Genomic DNA, 17,559 nt, shown 5'->3' with positions numbered 1-17,559 from the left:
AAAGATTAAATTATGAGAACAATTGAAAAAGCTAGCCTTGCATCTTCCTTGAATAGGTGTCGAGGAGTTATATGACCAAGGTTGATAATGTTTTTAATAAAAGGATAGAATTGTCTGGGCAACAATTAAGACGGATATTAGGGAGACAGAATATAATATTTTTAAAAATGATGTTTGGGCAGTCAGCAAAAAAAATGAGTCATGTTCATAAGTTCATAAATTATAGGAGGAGAATTAGGCCATTCGGCCCATCAAGTTTACTCCACCATTCAATCCTGGCTGATCTACCCTTCCCTCTCAACCCCATTCTCCTCCCTTCTCTCCGGATCCCCTGACACACCTGAGTCGTAAAATTGTACACAGAGAAACAGGCCCTTCAGTCCAACCTGTCCATTTTGACCAAAATGCCCCATCTACGCTAGTCCCATTTGCCTGCGTTTCACCCATATCCCTCTAATCCTTTCTTATCCTGTACCTGTCCAAATGTACCTGTCCAAATGTCTTTTAAATTATGTTATGGTACCTGTCTCAACTACCTCCTCTGGCAGCTCTTTCCATATATCCACCTGTGTGAAAAGGTTGCTCCTCAGGTTCCCATTAAATCTTTCTACTCTCACCTTAAATCTGTGTAATCTGGTGCATGATTCTCCTACTTTAGATAAAAGACTGTGCATTTACCCTATCTATTCCACTCATGATCTATACACCTCTATAAGACCACCTCTCAGTCTCCTGTACTCCAAGGAATAAAGTCCAAGACTCAGTTATTAGTAGAAATCAAAAATTAATTTATTAAATCGTTTCTGAAACGAAAATGTGAGTACCAATAACCAGAGTCAAGAACTATCATGAGAATTTGTCTGATCCATCAGTATCATAGACATAGAACATAGAATAGTACAGCACAGGAACAGGCTCTTCAGCCCACAATGACTGTGCCAAACAAGATACCTAGACCATCATTTATCCACCTGGACTTAATCCACATCCACTATTCCCTGCAGATCAATATGCCTATCCAAATTCTTTTAAATGCCACTAATGTATCTTTCCAGGAACTGAACACCCGCTATGTAATACAGTGCATTCAGAAAGTATTCAGACCCCTTTACTTTTTCCACATTTTGCTACGTTACAGCCTTATTTTAAAATGGATTAAAAAACAAATTATCAATCTACACACAATACGCCATAATAAAAAAGCGAAAACAGGTGTTTAGAAATCTTTGCAAAGTAATTAAAAAGAAATAACTGAAATATCCCTTAAATATACCTGGACTATCTCTGACATCTCCCTCCCGTTTCTGGACCTCACCATCTCCATCACAGGAGAAAAACTAGTGACGAACATTTATTACAAGCCCACCGACTCGCACAGCTATCTGGACTACACTTCTTCCCACCCGGTCCCCTGCAAAAAGTCTATCCCCTACTCCCAATTCCTCCGTCTACGCCGCATCTGCGCCCGGGATGAGGTGTTTCAGACTAGGGCTTCCGAGATGTCCTCGTTTTTCAGAAAACGGGGCTTCCCCTCCTCCATTATAGATGAGGCTCTCACTAGGGTCTCTTCTACATCCCGCAGCTCCGCTCTTGCTCCCCATCCCCCCACTCGCAACAAGGACAGGATCCCCCTCGTTCTCACCTTCCACCCCACCAGCCAGCGGATCCAACATATCATCCACCAACATTTCCGTCACCTACAACAGGACCCCACCACTGGCCATATCTTCCCATCCCCTCCCCTCTCTGCATTCCGCAGAGACCGTTCCCTCCGCAACTCCCTGGTCCACTCGTCCCTTCCTACCCAAACCACCCTAACCCCGGGCACTTTCCCTTGCAACCGCACGAGATGCAACACCTGTCCCTTTACCTCCCCCCTCAACTCCATCAAAGGACCCAAACATTCTTTCCAGGTGAGACAGAGGTTCACCTGCACCTCCTCCAACCTCATCTATTGCATCCGCTGCTCTAGATGTCAACTCATCTATATCGGCGAAACCAAGCGCAGGCTCGGCGATCGCTTCGCTGAACACCTGCGCTCGGTCCGCATTAACGCAACTGATCTCCCGGTGGCCCAGCACTTTAACTCCCCCTCCCATTCCCAGTCTGACCTCTCTGTCATGGGCCTCCTCCAGTGCCATAGTGAGGCCCGCCGGAAATTGGAGGAGCAGCACCTCATATTTCGCCTGGGCAGTTTGCGGCCCGGTGGTATGAACGTCGATTTCTCCAACTTCAGATAGCTCCTCTGTCCCTCCCTTCCCCTCCTCCTTCCCAGATCTCCCTCTATCTTCCTGTCTCCACCTATATCCTTCCTTTGTCCCACCCCCGACATCAGTCTGAAGAAGGGTCTCGACCCGAAACGTCACCCATTCCTTCTCTCCCGAGATACTGCCTGATCTGCTGAGTTACTCCAGCATTTTGTGAATAAATCGATTTGTACCAGCATCTGCAGTTATTTTCTTATATAACTGAAATATCACATTTACATAAGTATTCAGACCCTTTGCTATGACATTCAAAATTGAGCTTATGTTCATCCTGTTTCATAGAAAATAGGTGCAGGAGGAGGCATTCGGCCCTTCGAGCCAGCACTGCCATTCATTGTGATCATGGCTGATCGCCCCCAATCAATAACCCATGCCTGCCTTCTCCCCATATCCCTCGATTCCACTAGCCCCTAGAGCTCCATCTAACTCTCTCTTAAATCCATCCAGTGATTTGGCTTCCACTGCCCTCTGCGGCAGAGAATTCCACAAATTCACAACTCTCTGGGTGAAGAAGTTCTTTCTCACCTCAGTTTTAAATGGCCTCCCCTTTATTATAAGACTGTGTCCCCTGGTTCTGGACTCACCCAACATTGGGAACATTTTTCCTGCATCTAGCTTGTCCAGTCCTTTTATAATTTTATATGTTTCTATAAGATCCCCTCTCATCCTTCTAAACTCCAGTGATTATCCTTGAGATGTTTCTACAACTTGATTGGAGTCCACCAGTGGTAAATTAAATTGATTGGACATGAATTGAAAAGGCGCACACATGTCTATATAAGGTCCCATAGTTGACAGTGCATGTCAGAACAAAAACTAAGCTGTGAAGATGAAGGAATTGTCCATAGACGTCCGAGACAGGATTGTATCGAGACACAGATCTGGGGAAGGGTATAAAACAATTTCTACAGCATTGCAGGTCCCGAAGAACACAGTGGCCTCCGTCATTCTTAAATGGAAGAACTTTGGGACCATCAGGACTCTTCATAGAGCTGGCTGCCCGACCAAATTGAGCAATCGGGGAGAAGGCCCTTGGTCAAGGAGGTGACCAAGAACCCAATGGTCACTCTGGCAGAGCTCCAGAGTTCTTTTGTGAAGATGGGAGAACCTTCCAGAAGGACACCTATATCTGCAGCACTCCACCAATCAGGCCTTTATGGTAGAGTGGCCATGCAGAAGCCACTCCCCAGTAAAAGGCACATGACAGCCCGCTTGGAGTTTGTCAAAAGGCACCTAAAGGACTCTCAGACCATGAGAAACAAGATTCTCTGGTCTGATGAAACCAAGATTGAACTCTTTGGCCTGAATGCCAAGTGGCACTGCTCATCACCTGGCCAATACCATAGCTACGGTGAAGCATGGTGATGGCAGCATCATGCTGTGGGGATGTTTTTCAGCGGCAGGAACTGGGAGAGTAGTCAGGATTGAGGGAAAGATGAACGGAGCAAAGTACAAAGAGATCCTTGATGAAAACCTGCTCCAGAGCTTTCTGAACCTCAGACTGACGCGGGGGTTCACCGTCCAACAGGACAGTGACCCTAAGCACACAGCCAAGATAACGCAAGAGTGGCTTTATGACAAGTCTGTGAATGTCCTTGAGTGGCCCAGCCAGAGCCCGGCCTTGAACCCGATCAAACATCTCTGGAGAGACCTGAAAATAGTTGTGCATTGACGTTCCCCATCCAACCTGACAGAGCCTGAGAGGATCTGCAGAGAAGAATGGGAGAAATTACCCAAATACAGGTGTGCCAAGCTTGTAGCATCATACCCAAAGATCTGAGGTTGTAATCGCTGCCAAAGGTGCCTCAACAAAGTACTGAGTAAAGGGTCGGAATACTTATGTAAATGTGATATTTCAGTTATTTCTTTTAAATTACTTTGCAAAAATTTCTAAACACCTGTTTTCGCTTTTTTATTATGGGGTATTGTGTGTAGATTGATGATAAAAAAAAATGAATTTAATCCATTTTAAAATAAGCCATAACATAGCAAAATGTGGAAAAGGTGAAGGGGTCTAAATACTTTCTGAATGCACTGTAAACTTGCCCCGCACATCTCCTTTAATATTTGTCCCTCTCACCTTAAAGCTATTCCCTCCAGTCCAGAACATAGAACAGTATAACCCTGCAGCTCATAATGCCAATGCTAAACATGATAACAAATTAAATTAACCTCGTCTACCTGTTCATGATCCATATGCCTCTGTTCTATGCATATCCATGTACCTATCCAAAAGCCTCCAAAGAACCAGTATTAGATGTGACCCACCATTAGACTCACCAGCAAGTTCAAGGGACCTACTCCCATCTGTGTGAAAAACTTCCTCACCACATGTTGTTTAAGTTTTGCCCCTTTCATCCTTAAAGCTATGCTCTCTGGTGCTGGGCATTTCCATCCTGGGAAAAAGATTCTGACTGTCTACTCTAACTCTGCCTCTCATAATCTATACTTCGATCAGGTCTTCCAGCAACCTCCAGTGTTCCAGAGAAAATAGACATGGTACTTGATAGTGCCATATCTATCCAGCCACCTCTCTATATGATTCCAGACTCTTTGTCACAATTCACTCAGTTAGGGTTAGACCGTGAATGCTTGCTTTGCCACTTTAATTCCCACTTTAATTCCCACTGAACACTTAATGGAGATTGTCTGAGATCAAATACTGTATAACGGAATATAAGGTGAGAGGGGAAAGCTTTATTAGCAACGTCTTCACACAGAGTTTGGGTGGGTTCATAAGTTCATAAGTCATACGAGCAGAATTAGGACATTTGACTCATCACATCTACTCTGTCATTCAATCATGGCTGATCTATCTTTCCCTTTCATCCTCATTCTACTGCCTTCTCCCCATAATCCTTGAAACCCGTACTAATGAAGAATCTGTCAATCTCCGCCTTAAAAACATCCAATGACTTTGCTTCCACAGCCGTCTGTGGCAATAAATTCCACAGATTTACCGCCCTCTGACTAAAGAAATCTCCTTTCGTAAGGTACGCCCTTGTATTCTGAGCTGTCAAAGGAGGTTGTTGAGGCAGATATATAAAAGACATTTGGACAGGTACATGGATAGGAAAGGTTTAAAGGGATATGAGTCAAATGTGGACAGGTGGGACTAGTCTAGATGGAGCATCTTGGTTGGCATAGGCAAAGGACCTGTTTCCATGCTGTATGACTCTATCATAGTGCTTTCCATGCACTATGACTACATTCAAGCAATGGGGTGAACCACATCTATCCTTATATTTTACTGATATTGTGGAATTATCGCTTCTGTCACAAAATTGTAATTTTGATCTTGAAGAGATGACTCCGAAAGGAAATCATTCCAACTTTATTTCATTATTTATTCTTTCCTGCTCTCTTCCTGTGTTTAAGCCTTTGTGAAGAAACTTTCTTTATTTATATATATTAATTTTGTGGAAATACATTTCAACGGCTCAGGTAATAACACTGACTGAACTAACTCAGTCTTAATACTTGGGTATAACTCTCAAGGAAAGTGTCGTGACTTTTATCTGAACATGGAAACCATTGAATAAATCAAGATTAAGAACTGCAGCTATGCATTCAGATCACAATCTGTGAGTAAATGTTGCAGGATTGCATATTTTATTGGCAGAGTTAAATGCCTCAAGCATTGCATGGCAATGTGACTTGATATGATTCATACATTGGATATCTAAACAAGCAATACAACTCGGAGTGTATCAGAATGATGCAAAGTCAGCAATAAAACTAGCCATTGCATTTTTCTAAATTAATCCCAACCTCAAAACAGTTCCTATGTTGTTATCTTAAATATTTAAAGAATAGATAAGAATACATTCAATGTGAGATCTGGTTATTTTGCTGTTGAGATGTGGAATCAAGTTTGATAGGTCAGCTCAATACTTAAATATGAGAGGGGCAGGCTGATTGGTCTATCCTCACTTGCAGACCAAATTGGGGAATCTGGAAAAGTTGCTTTCTATTTGATAGCTGACGTTCTCAGTATTGATGCTTCTTCTGTTGTATGGATACTTATCCACTCAGGTACCAGCTCTCAGCAGGAGTGTTGTCCTCATTGTCAACAGCTGTAGGGCCACCAGTGAGAAACATCATCCGAAACATCAAAGCCATAAACACTGGGGAAAAAAGATAGGATGAGAAAGTTCAGATCAGCATCTAACTGGAATAGATAGTCTTGGCTTTAGCTTAGTTTAGTTTAGTTTAAGTTCATAAGTTATAGAAGCAGAATTAGGTCATTCAGCCCATCAAGTCTCCTCTAATCTATTCCTGCTTTCTCCATTCTCCTGCTTTCTCCTCATAATCCCTGACACCCTTACTAATCAAGAACCTGTCAATCTGCGCCTTAAAAGTACCCATTGACTTGGCCTCCACAGTTGTCTGTGGCAATGAATTTCACAGAGTCACCACCCTCTGATTAAAGACATTCCTCCTCAAGTTATGTCCTTTTATTCTGAGGAAATGGCCTCTGGCCCTAGACTCTCCCATTAGTGGAAACAACCTCTCCCCATCCACTCTATCCAGACCTTTCACTATTTGGTAAGTTTCAATTAGGTCCCCCCTCATCCTTCTCAACTACAGCGAATACCGACCCTGTTTAGTTTCATTTAAATTTAGTTTCATTTAGTTTAGTTTAGTTTAGTTTAGTTGAGTTTAGTTTAGTTTAGAGATACATTTAGGCAGGTACATTTAGACAGGTACATGGATAGGGTAGGTTTTGAGGGATATGGGCCAAAAGCAGACAGGTGGGACTCTTGTATATGGGGCATGTTGGTCGGCGCGGGCAAGTTGGGCCTTAGCGCCTGTTCCAACTGTATGATTCTATAAAATCTGAGAAACAGCATGGAAACAGGCTCCTCGGCCAATCAAGTATGAGTTGATCGTCAATCACCCCATACACTAGATCTATCATAGACTCTAGGGACTTCTAAACTAAATTGGTTTACAGATGCCACTTAACCAACAAATCTGCATGTGTTTTAAACTTGGGAGGAAACCTTAGCAGCTGGAGAAAACCCACACGGTCACAGGGAGAATGTACAAACTCCATGCAGACAGCCCCCATGGTCAGGATCGAACCCGGGTCTCTAACAGAGTAAGGCAGCAACTCTACTGCTGCATCACTGTGCTACCCTAGAATATTCTTCACCAGTTCCCAGAACAACAACAGCAAGTCATATTTGCAAACAGCAAATACCATCAACATATTAGAGTCATTGTCATAGAGTCATATGGAACTGAAACAGGCCCTTCAGCCCAAATTGCCCATGCCGACCAACATGCCCCATCTACACTAGTCCCACCTGCCTGCATTTAGCCCATATCCCTCAAAAGCTATCCTATACATGTACCTGTCCAAATGATTCTTAAGCGTTGTGATAGTACCTGCCCCAACTACCTCCTCCGGCAGCTTGTTCTATATGCCAAACAACCTTTGTGCAAAAAAAGTTGCCCCTCAGATTCCTATTAAATCTTTCCCACCTCACCTTTAACCTACATCTTCTGGTTCTCAATTACTGTACTAGGTAAAAGTGTTTTTTCTTTATCTATTTCTTTCATGATCTTATTGAATAACAATATTGCATCACCTAAGGAGATAATAAAAGGTGAGTCAAGGTTAGCTGGAGAGGTGGGAATTAAAAGACATACAAGTCATATTTAGAGACATATAAGAAGGAAAGAACTTTGAGGATAGATCACTGGAGCTTAGCAGCTTGACAGGTAGAACCACAGGTACTAATCAAAAGACAATGTGCTGAAGTAACTCAGCAGATCAGGCAGCATCTCTGAAGGACAAGGATAGGTGACATTTCGGAACAAGACCCTTCTTTAGACCTGAACGTCACCTGTCCATATTCTCCACGCATGCTGCTTGACCTGCAGTTACTCCAGCACTTTGTGTCATTTTGTATATTAACCGGCATCTGCAGTTCCTTGTTCCGATAGGGTCACTGGAATATGTATAAGTTACAAAAAGCCAGAATTGATGAATGCCAAGATTTAGACAATAGACAATAGGTGCAGGCCATTCGGCCCTTTCAGCAGGCACCACCATTCAATGTGATCATGGCTGATCATTCTCAATCAGTACCCCATTCCTGCCTTCTCCCCATACCCCCTGACTCCGCTATCCTTAAGAGCTCTATCTAGCTCTATTTGGGGGGGTTAGTGTAAAAGGTTATATAGCCAGATGGAGAAGTTTAGTTCAGTTTAATTTAGTTTAGTTGAGTTTAGAGATACAGCATGGAAAAAGGCCCTTCAGCCCACCAAAGTCATGCCGACCATCAATTGACCGTTTACGCTAGTTCTACGCTATCCCACTTGCTCATCCACCCCCTCCACTCTAGGCAATTTTACAGAGGCCAATGGACCTACAAACACACTCGTCTTTGGAATGTGGAGGGAGAACATACAAATTCCATATGGACAGCACCTGAGGTCAGGGTCGAACCAGGGTCTCGGGTGCTAGGCCAAGCTGTTCAAGGAGGAATTTAAAATAAAAAGGGTGAGAATTTCATGGGACTTTCTGGAAGTAAGGGTGTGAAAATCAGAGTTGGCAAATAGAGCGTTGAAATGATAGAGTGTAAATAGTCCTCCTAGTGTGTGGACAAGGGGTCGACAAGTACTGCTCTCTAGTTGTTGGTTGAATGATTCAGTTGTCCGATAATAGCTGAGGAGAAACAGGCTCTGAATCTGGAGGTGTGTGTTTTCTCTTGCCTGATGGGAGAGGGGAGAAGAGGGAGAGACCAGGTGAGACTTGATTATGCTGGTGGCCTTGCTGAGGTGGCGTGAAGTGTAGATGGGGGTCAATGGATGGCACTTTTCCCAAAACATGCCATCCAGCTTTTTTCTCCAGAGGTGCTGCCTGACCCGTTGAGTTCATCCAGCACTTTGTGTCTATCGATGGAAGGGAGGTAGGTCTGTGCAATGATCTGGGCTGTGTCTACTCTTAATAAAAAACATTAAATGCATGGGAGAGGTGGTAAAGTGGTGGGTGAGAGGTAACTTCCAATGAATGGCTAGCAAATAATAGACAATTTGTGTTTCGTACTAATCAGATATCCAATTACTCACCGTTTCTTGGATCAACCTGAACATTCAAAATGAAGCAGATTTATTTATCTCCACTTTTCATGTGTGAAATTAATGCCAGATTCTCACTGATAGCCATGCATTGCACAGGGCAGACATTTTAAAGTAAATAGATTAAAACAAGTATTTTCTTCCCTTCATTTTCAAAAGGTTTTTGGCCCTGGAAGTGATTGCTGACTGACTGGGAAACGAGCAATTGTGCTATAGCAATGTGCTATCCGTCTTTCAGATGAAATGTCAAAGTAAATCCCTATCTGCTTGTTCATGTGGCTGCCACTGATCCCGTTGCAAAATGCCAGGAATTTGCCCCATATCCTGGCTGATACTTCTGACTCGGTAAACATCGATCAAAACAGATTAACTGTTTATTAATCTCTACGCTACCTCTGAGATCTTCCTCGACACAAATTAACTGATGTGATTGGTGGCATGGCAACACCAACCAATAAATCGTGGCATATCTTGAGAAAGAAGAAAGTAATTTATGAAGAATAAAAGGTGTCTTTCATGTTCCAAAGTCTCAAACCATGGGGTGGTGCAGTGTACCTAATGGAGATGCCATCTCACAAATGCAGTGACCTAGGTTCAGATTGCACCTCCCTGCGTGGAGTTTGTACATAATGAAGGATCTGAAGAAGGGTCCCGACCCTGAACATCACCTAGATATGGTCTCCAGAGATGCTGCCTGGCCCACTGAGTTACTCCAGCACTTTGTGTCTTTTCTTATTCTGAAGAAGGATCCTGACCCAAAATGCCACCTATCCATCTTCTCCAGAGATGAATAGGAAAGCTGGAAAAGGGGTAGACTGGTTGTAGGGGGGGGGGGGTCTCACCTATGTTGACTATTAAAACACCCCCCTCCCCTGTGTCAACCTGTTATCTGCTACACTTTGTCCTGCCTCTCCCCTTTTCCAGCTTTCTTCTCCCCCCCTACAATCAGACTGAAGAAGGGTCTCAATCCCAAATGTTACCTGTCTGTGTTCTTCAGAGATGTTGCCTGACCCACTGAGTTACTCCAGCACTTTTTGTCCTTCTGTGTATTCCCTCAGCACTGTTGTGGCAGTGCAGAGTGAATCCGAAGATTCTGACGGAGCTCCAACATACTGCCTCAGAAGTTCACGCGTGCTTAGCTGATATCTAGTTGACATAAGAAAATTCAAGTTCCCAATTTTTTAAAATATTAAGTAACCCATCACAAGTTCAAATATTTAATTGCTGTATTCATATTTTATCTTTGTGGGGTGTAGTATTTGTCAACTAACATGCCCCATCTACATTAGTCCCACCTGCCAGCATTTGTCCCATATCCCTCTGTCTATCCTATCCATGTACCTGTCTAAATGCTTCTAGAAAGTTGCAAAAGTACCTGCCTCAACTACCTGGCCGGGGGGGGGGGGGGGGGTGCCGAAAACAAAGATGGACCATCTGGACTATAATGAGTACTTTGTAAATTTGTTGGCGCCAGAGACGTGGCGACTATTTGCGTACATTGTGTATTATATGCAAAAACAAAGTATTTCACTGTACCTCAGTACATGTGACAATGAAGTATCAATGAAGTATATTGAATCCTCCAGCAGCTCGTTCCATACACCCACCACACTCTCTTCCACATCGCAAAAGATTTATAATTTTTGCTTTCAATTTTCAAATCTTCCCCTCCCTTCCACAACATCTCTCTCTTCATGTTCTTTATTTTATTTCTTCGCCATTCTCATTGAAACCTACCAAATAATGAAAGGCCTAGATAAAGTGGATGTGGAGAGGGTGTTTTCAGGAGAGAGAGATTCTCGGACCAGACAGCATAGCCTCAGAATAAAAGAATGCTCCTTTAGAATGAAGAGGAGGAATTTCTTTAGCCAGAGGGTGGTAAATCTGTGGAGTACATTGCCACCTGTGAAGACCAAATGGACATTGATTGGATCTTGATAAATAAGGACATCAAACAGAGGAGATTTATCAGAATCAGACTTGGATTAGGGGGTATTAGCTACAGGGAGAGGTTGGACAGACTTGGAATGTTTTCTCTGCTATGCTGGAAGATGCGGGGAGAATATAATATAAAATTAGGAGAGACATAGATTGGGTAGACAGTCAGAACTATTTTCCCAGGATGGAAAAACCAAATACTAGAGTACATAGCTTTAAAGTTGGAGTTATATGGATCCATGGATATGGATCCCTGCTGTAATGGAGGGATTTGGCAGAAGAGATGAGTTTAAATTGACATTGATGAGCATTGTGGGCTGAAGGGTCTGTTCCTGTGCTGTAGTTTTCAATGTGCTAAGCCTTTGGTTCATTAGGTCAGGTCTTTAGATTGATGGCCCAGTGAAATAACCAATATGTTGCAGTATCTCACATCATCAGACTGCATTGTCAAAATACTGATCAAACTCGAGCCCCATTAAAATTTTGCAAACACAGTTATTTAAATATATCTTTTTATGGGCCATGATAGTCTTGAATAGTCGGTGCAGCACAGTGGCGCAGCAGAGGAGTTGCATCTTACAGTGTCAGAGACCTGAGTTCGATCCTGACTACAAGTGCCTGTTTGTATGGAATTTGTACGTTCTCTCTGTGATCTCGTGGGTTTCTTGCAGGTGTTCCAGTTTCATCCCACATGCTAAAGACATGCAGGTTTGTAGGTTAATTGGCTTCTGTGAATTGTCCCAATGGTGTACGATAGAACTAGCGTATGGGGATCGTTGGTCGGCATGGACTTGGTGGGCTGAAGGGCCAGTTTTCATGCTGTATCTCTAAACTAAAATAAATTAAATTAAACTAAACTAAACTAATATGGTCAAACAAAGTGTAGAAACAAAGAACTGCAGATGCTGGTTTATACCAAAGATAGACACAATGTGCTCGACTAACTCAGCAGGTCGGGCAACATGTCTGGAGAAAAAGGGTAGGTGACTTTTCGGGTCTCTGAAGCTGGGTCCCAACCCAAAGCACTCCCTATCCATTTTCTCCAGAGATGCTGCCTGACATGCTGAGTTACTCCAGCACATTGTGTCTACCTTTGGTCAAAGTGTCCATTTCCGGCAAGGACACACTAAGTTAACTGGTCTCCTCTGTGCCTCACAATAGTCTCATAATTTTCTATGATTTTAGTTTAGTTAAGTTAAGAGATTCAGCGTGGAAAAAGGCCCTTCGGACCACTGAGTCTGCGCCGACCAGCAAACCCTGTACGCTAGCACTATCCTACTCGGGACAATTTACAGATTTTTTAACTGAAGCCAATTAACCTACAAACCTACGCCTTTGGAGTGTGGGAGGAAACTGGAGCACACAGTGAAAACCCACACGGTCACAGGGCGAACGCCTTACAGATAGCACCCGTGGTCAGGATCGAACCCGGGTCTCTGGCACTGTAAGGCAGCATCTCGACCTCTGCGACACTGTGCCACCCACAAAATATATCCTAGCATTATTCCGAATAGGCTTCAATTGGTTCCTGTGGTTCACCAGATCCTTTGCTCAATCATAGCCCGGAATAAAAGATGGTGAAATCAACAACTGGGCCTTGTGTCATTATCTTTACAGGTGCGTAAAACAGCTATTTAATTAAAAGTTAAACCGCCGTAGAGTATTACTGATTATGAGTGTTGAACAGTGTTGGCCGTGCTTCATTTTCAGTACAGAATTAGAATCCCGAAAAGGTAATTTCCTTTATGAAACCTGCACTGAGAAGAGGATTTAACTGTCAAGTTAGATATGAGCTTCTGTCGCTAGATATCACCTTCCTGGATATTAGTCTATCTCCAGTGGCAAATAATTATACCAGTCTAGCAGCTTTCCCTCGGGACTGCACCAGCATCATTTTAATGCATCTTGCACAAAATTGAGCATAAAATTTATTTCCTTCATCTGCCGCATATTTTCATCTATGTAAAGTGATTCTTCGTTGAAAAATAACTTGAATTTAATTTTGCAAAACACAAAGTGTTCTGATGGAACTCAGTGGATCAGGCAGCCTATGTGGAGGGAAATGGACAAGTGATGTTTTGGGTTGAACCCTTCTTCAGGCAGATGATGTCCTTCCCTCTGCAGATGCTGTCTAACCCGCTGAATTCTTCCAGCATTTTGTGCTTTGCTCAATATTTCAGCATCTGCTGTTCATTGTGTCTTTCCTGAATTTTCTTTATCTTTATGGCCGGCACAGTGACGCAGCAGTAGAGTTGCTGCCTTACAGCGCCAGAGACCTGGGTTCGATCCTGACTCTGGGTACTCTCTGTACGAAGTTTGTACATTCTACCTGTGACCGCGTGGGTTTTCTCAGGGTGCTCAGGTTTCCTCCCACACTCCAAAGGCGTAGCTTTGTAGGTTAACTTGCTTCGGTAAAAAAAGAGATAAATTGTCTCTAGTGTGAAGGATAGTGCTAGTGTACGTAGTCACTGGTCGGCTCAGACTCGATGGGACGAATGGCCTGTTTCCACATTGTATCTCTAAAGTCTAAAGTAGAGTGCCAAGGAATTAGTTAATCCATTCTTCCATTCTATTGGAGGAAGGATATGTAAGTGATGTGCTACAATGCTGAGAACTATATTCTGCACTCTGAACTTTCCCCTTTGCTGTCTCTATTGTACTTGAATTTGACTTGGGGAGCCTATAGATGCACCAGCATCTTCTTTTCCCTTGCTGTTTCTTATTTCTCCTCAAATGATTCCCAGTTTGAAGGCGATTCCGACCCACCACGTCACCTATCCATGTTCTCCAGAGATGCTGCCTGACCCGCTGAGTTACTTTGTGCCCTTTCGTGTAAACCAGCATCTGCAGTTCCTTGTTTCCACATCACAAACTACTCTGCCTGTAATCATTGCACACCGCCACACTTACACCTCCTTTCACTAACAATGTTATCCTGCATTCTTTTCAAACATTGTGTTCCCAGTAGTGATCACCTTTAACCACATCTCTGCGTTAGCCATTAAATCACACACATATTTTGCTATTTGTATCATCAACTCACCAAATACTGCATGCCTTAAGATAAAGGACTTTAGGATTTCACTTTTTACAATTGGCCCTTACAATATCTGGTGCAGAATGTTGCATACATTTCTGCATCTTCCTGTCATGCTTTGATTTGCATTCACTCCTTCATTACTCTTTGCCACCGGTCTCTTTATTTATTTTGGAATTGTTAAACTTTCCTCCCATTTAAACTCTGGTCCTCTAATTTATTTATAGACCAGTCTTAGTTTCGATTAGCTTATTGTCACATGGTGCAGTGAAAACATTTTGTTGCGTGCTAACCAGTCAGCCGAAAGGCAATATATGTTTATAATCGAGCCATCCACAGTGTGCAGATACATGATAAAGGGAATAACGTGAATAACGTTTAGTGCAAGATAAAGTCCAGTAGTGTCCAATCAAAGATAGTCCGAGGGTCTCCAATGAGGTCGATAGTAGCTCAGGTCTGCTCTCTAGTTGCTAGTAGGGTAGTTCAGTTGCCTGATGACAGCTGGGAAGAATCTAGACCCTAGTTCTGCGATTGGTTCAAACACTGGAGTAACTCAGTGGGTCAGGCAGCATCTCTACAGAAACCAGACAGGTGATGTTTCGGGTCGGGACCCTCCGGACTGATTGCAGATTCCCCTACCAACCTTTCTGTCCTGGACTCCCTCCATTGCTAGAGTGAGGTCACATGCAAATGAAAGGAACAGCTTGGGTACCTTACAGCCCAAAGATATGAACATTGAATTCTCCAATTTTAGGTAACTTCTAAAAGACTGAAGAAGGTCTGAAGTATCCCGACCAGAAACATCACCCATACTTTTTCTCCATAGATGCTGCTTGACCCGCTGAGTTACTCCAGCACTGTGTGTCTATCTCAGGTTTGTAGGTTAATTGGCTTCTGGGAGAAGGCAGGAGAATGGGGCGGCACGGTAGCGCAGCGGTAGAGTTGCTGCTTTACAGCGAATGCAGCGCCGGAGACTCAGGTTCAATCCTGACTACAGGTGCTGCACTGTAAGGAGTTTGTACGTTCTCCCCGTGACCTGCGTGGGTTTACTCCGAGATCTTCGGTTTCCTCCCACACTCCAAAGACGTACAGGTATGTAGGTTAATTGGCTGGGTAAATGTAAAAATTGTCCCTAGTGGGTGTAGGATAGTGTTAATGTACGGGGATCACTGGGCGGCACGGAATTGGAGGGCCGAAAAGGCCTGTTTCCGGCTGTATGTATATGATATGATAATGGGATTGAGAGGGAAAGATAGATCAGCCATCATTGAATGACGGAGTAGAGCGATTCAATGGGCTGAATGGGCCAAATGGCCTAATTCTGCTCCTATGACTTATGAACTGATTAAATTGTCCCTAGTGTGTAGGATAGAATTAGTGTATGGGTGATTACTGGTTGGCATGGACTCGGTGGGCCGAAGGGCATGTTTTCACATTTTATTTCTAAACTAAACTAAACTATACTTTAAGACTTTAGAGATACAGGGCAGAAACAAGCCCTTCAGCCCTCCGAGTCCGCACAGACTAGCGATCACGCCGTACATTAACACTATCCTACACATGAGGAACAATTTACAATTTTACCAAAGCCAATTAACCTACAAAACCTGTACGTCTTTGGAGTGTGGAATGACACCGGTGCACCCGGAGAAAACCCACGCAGGTCACAGGGTGAACGTACAAATTCCGTACAGACAGCACCCGTAATCAGGATAGAACGCGGGTCTCTGATGCTGAAAGGCAGCAGCTCGGGAGCTGTGTCACTGTGTCCTCCATGACTAGTGTGTGGGGGTTGGAGATGGGGGCAGGAGACAAAGATAGACTGTTAAAATTTGGAGATGGTATGTGCCTGACTAGCGTAAATAGTGGCGAGGGCTTGCTGTGGATCTGTCTGGAACAGATAGAAAGAGAAGGAAATGAATGAGGACAGAGCAGAGGGAGAAGAGTCATGCTGGGAATTTAAAACACAGAACATTGCAATCCGAAATGAGAAAATAATATTGGTTGTACCCTGTAGGTTAGACAGCATGAGGGGAATTAGAAACAAACAAATCAACATTTCACTCATAGAGTCATAGTTACAGAGTTATAGAGCGTGGAAGCAGGCCCTTTGGCCCAACTTGCCCCCGCCGACCAACATGCTCCATTTACACTAGTCCCACCTGCCTGCATTTGGCCCATATCACTCTAAACCTATCCTATCCATGTACCTGTTCAAATGTTTCTTAAACTTTGCCATCGTACCTGCCTGAACTACTTCCTCCGGCAGCTTGTTCCATACACCCATGACCCTTTGTGTAAAAAGGTTGCCCCTCGGGTTTCTATTAAATCTTTCCCCCCTCATCTTAAACCTAAGCCCTCTGGTTCTTGATTCTCCTACTCTGAGCTGAAGACTCAGAGCATGTACCCTAGCCTCTCATGATTTTGTACATCTCTATAAGATCATCCTTCATCCTCCTGTGCCCAAGGAATAGAATCTTAGCCTGCTCAACCTCTCCCTAGAGCTCAGGCCCTTGAGTCCTGGCAACATCCTCGTAAACTTTGTCTGCACCAATTCCAGCTTGACAATATCTTTCCTATAATATGATAACCCAAACTAAGGTTGATGACATTTCAACAGAACTGTATAAGAAAATAACTGCAGATGCTGGTACAAATCGAAGGGATTTATTCACAAAATGCTGGAGTAACTCAGCAGGTCAGGCAGCATCTCAGGAGAGAAGGAATGGGTGACGTTTCGGGTTGAGACCCTTCTTCAGACTTCAACAGAACTGGTCAGTCATGATACATATTGGAACAAAATTGGCAACCTGAAATAGCTGCATTCACTTTGACAGTTGCCCAGGAACAAAGAACATTGCAAATGTGGTCAACATTACCCATTCCATCATGGATACTGACCTCCCCTCCATTAAAGTGATCTACAGGAGTCGCTGCCCCGAAAAAGCAGCCAGAATCATCAAAGACCTACACCACCCGAGCCATGCCCTCATTTCACACCTGCCATCAGGAAGAAGATACATGAGCCTGAAATGTCCAGGTTTACGAACAGCTTCTTCCCTACAACCATCATGCTATTAAACACTCCAACATAAAACAGTACAGCATAAGAATAGGCCCTTTGACCAACAATATTTGTGCCAAACATGATACCAAGACCAACTCATCTGCCTGCACATAATCCATTCCCTGCATATCCATGTGAATTTCCAAAAGTCTCTTAAA

At 43.5% G+C, this 17,559-nt stretch overlaps 1 protein-coding gene across 3 annotated transcripts in view; it reads right to left on the bottom strand.

Moving 5' to 3' along the window:
* LOC144600199 (protocadherin-10-like) overlaps positions 1–17,559 on the bottom strand; it is a 157,738-nt gene that overhangs the window by 87,246 nt on the left and 52,933 nt on the right. The window contains exon 2 of one of the 3 annotated variants that reach the window (XR_013548097.1): positions 6,201–6,394. The exons of the other annotated variants lie outside the window; for them this stretch is intronic. The gene's annotated coding sequence lies outside the window, so the exon portion shown is untranslated. The remainder of the gene's footprint in view (positions 1–6,200; positions 6,395–17,559) is intronic. 3 annotated transcript variants of the gene reach the window in all.

This window comes from Rhinoraja longicauda, chromosome 14, assembly GCF_053455715.1.
Source record: "Rhinoraja longicauda isolate Sanriku21f chromosome 14, sRhiLon1.1, whole genome shotgun sequence".
NCBI lineage: Eukaryota > Metazoa > Chordata > Chondrichthyes > Rajiformes > Arhynchobatidae > Rhinoraja > Rhinoraja longicauda.
The sequence above is the reverse complement of the archived record's forward strand: the minus strand, read 5'-3'. Positions and strand labels throughout refer to the sequence as shown.